This window comes from Penaeus chinensis, chromosome 38 (assembly GCF_019202785.1).
Source record: "Penaeus chinensis breed Huanghai No. 1 chromosome 38, ASM1920278v2, whole genome shotgun sequence".
Lineage (NCBI taxonomy): Eukaryota > Metazoa > Arthropoda > Malacostraca > Decapoda > Penaeidae > Penaeus > Penaeus chinensis.
In genome coordinates, this window is record NC_061856.1 from 22,814,671 (window position 1) to 22,817,170 (window position 2,500).

At 27.2% G+C, this 2,500-nt stretch overlaps 1 protein-coding gene across 1 annotated transcript in view; it reads right to left on the reverse strand.

The window, feature by feature from the left end:
• The window catches only part of LOC125045977 (RNA/RNP complex-1-interacting phosphatase-like), a 25,708-nt gene that overhangs the window by 12,697 nt on the left and 10,511 nt on the right, over positions 1-2,500 (reverse strand). The window lies entirely within an intron of this gene.

Below are 2,500 nucleotides of genomic sequence, written 5' to 3' on the forward strand. Positions count from 1 at the left end.
ATGCTGTGTGTCTCTCTCTGTGTGTGTGTGTGTGTGTGTGTGTGTGTGTGTGTGTGTGTGTGTGTGTGTGTGTGTGTGTGTGTGTGTGTGTGTGTGTGTGTGTCTCTGTGTGTGTGTGTGTGTGTGTGTGTGTGTGTGTGTGTGTGTGTGTGTGTGTGTGTGTGTGTGTGTGTGTGTGTGTGTGTGTGTGTGTGTGTGTGTGTGTGCGCGCGCGCATGAATTCACACACACACCTAAATCCGCTGTATAAGTGCGGATTATATATATATATATATATATATATATATATATATATATATATATATATATATATATAAAATATAATATATATATAATATAATATATATAATATAATATATATAATATAATATATATAATATAATATATATAATATAATATATATTATATATATAATATAATATATAATATAATATATATAAACAATATAATATAATATATATATAAATAATATAACAAATATATATATAATATGTATATATATGCAAATGACCTTGTTTTGTTTTCTAACAGACAATGCTGCAAATATGATTTCACTTGCTGGCTTCTCAGATATTTTTGACAATGAAACGAACTCCTGTTCTGATTCTGAAGATGACTTAGAAGAAGTGGACCTGGCTTTTGACAGTATGGTCGAGAAAAATTATGTATATGAAGTTCTGTCAACTGAGCACAATTCATGCCTTGCCCACACTACAAAAAGCAGGCAACTAAACTTGGCTCTCAGTAAAGCCTCAAAGTTAGTGTCTCTTCTACACAAATCTAACATTGTCGCTGTTTTGGAAGGCGAGAAAAAATGGATTCTGTTTGTGCTACAGGATGGAACTCCTAAGTGAAAATGATTAGATCAGTGTTGAGTATCCTGAACAACAATTAAGCATCATAGATGGTGTGTATGATCGTAATTTACTTAATGATTAGAAATCTTTGAACCATTTGAGGAGGCCAGAGATTGTACACAGAAGCAAACCACCATTTATGCAAGTCTGGCCATACCTTGCATTAGGGGCCTCAAAATTCATCTGAACCATATGGAATACATGTATAACGTCACACTGGTGACAGGACTTAAGAAATATGTAGAGAAACGTTTGATGCATGGTTTAAGCTTGATTGTGGAAAGATGAAGAAGAAAAGGAGCTCGAAACGGTTAGCAAAAAAAATTAGAGAAAATTTAAGTATTTCCTTGAAGAGAAAGATTATTAAGTTTGGCTTTTTTCATCACAGGAGTCAACACCCCCAAGTGAAAAGGTGCAATCAATTGACACTCAGATCAACAACTGTTATCTGAGCCACTGATTTGTTGGTATTTTGGGAAGCACAGATATACTCTGCCTGCCTTATCTAAGATGGCTCAGAAATATTTGGCTGCACGCAATAATTTGGTTAAGCACAATGTGGCTAGCGGTGCTCCTGAGACTTCTCCCGTTATTTACACTATACCTTGTAAGGATTGCCCCAAGTTTTACATAGGCGAGACTGGTAGAGCTTTCGAAAAAAAATTAATGAATATAAACTGAGTTGATAGCTGAAAAATTTAAAATTCTTTTTTTAGTGTGGGTCCCAGCTTAAAATGGAAAAGCCATTTAATTATGTCCCAATTCATATGAAAAAAAATGTTTAAACTTTTTTAATTGAAATTGCCCCAAATTTTAACTTGAGTTTGGCATTGGGGGTTGGGGGACCTTTCCCCTCGTGGTGTAAATATAAATTACTAAATTTTCATATTATTTTAAATTTTTGTTATTTTTTTAATTTTTTTTTAATTTTTTAATTTAATTTAAATTTATTTTTAATAATTTTATGTTTTTGTATAGTAATTTTTTAGTAATGTTTAATTGTATTTTTTTTATAATTTTTTTTATTTATTATTAATTTTATATTTTTCCCCAAATACCCACCAAACCACCCACCCACAACCACCACCCCCCACAACCACACACCAAAACAAAACACACTCACACCTCCCCCCCCAAACCCCTTATTTTTTATTTTTTTTTTTTTTATTTTTTTTTTTTTTTTTTTTTAATTTTAAAAAAATTTTAATTTTTGTTTTTTTTTTTTTTTTTTTTTTTTTTTGTGTTTAAATTTTTTAATATAATTATTAAATTTTACAAAAAAATTATTAATTAAAAACTTATTTTTTCCAAAAAACACCCACACCCAATATTTTTTTTTTTTGTTTTTTTTTTATCTTTTATTATTTTTATTATAATATACATTTTTTTATTTATTTTATATTATATATATATATAATAATTTTATATTTTATTTATACACACACACAATATATAATATAACATTTTATATATTTATATATATTATATATATTAAAATTTTAATATTAAATTTTATAATTTATTTTTATTATATTTTTATATATATATTTTTTAAAATTTATATAATTTAATATTTTATTATTTATATATATATTTTATATTTAATTTTATATTTAATATATATATATTTATATATTTTTATT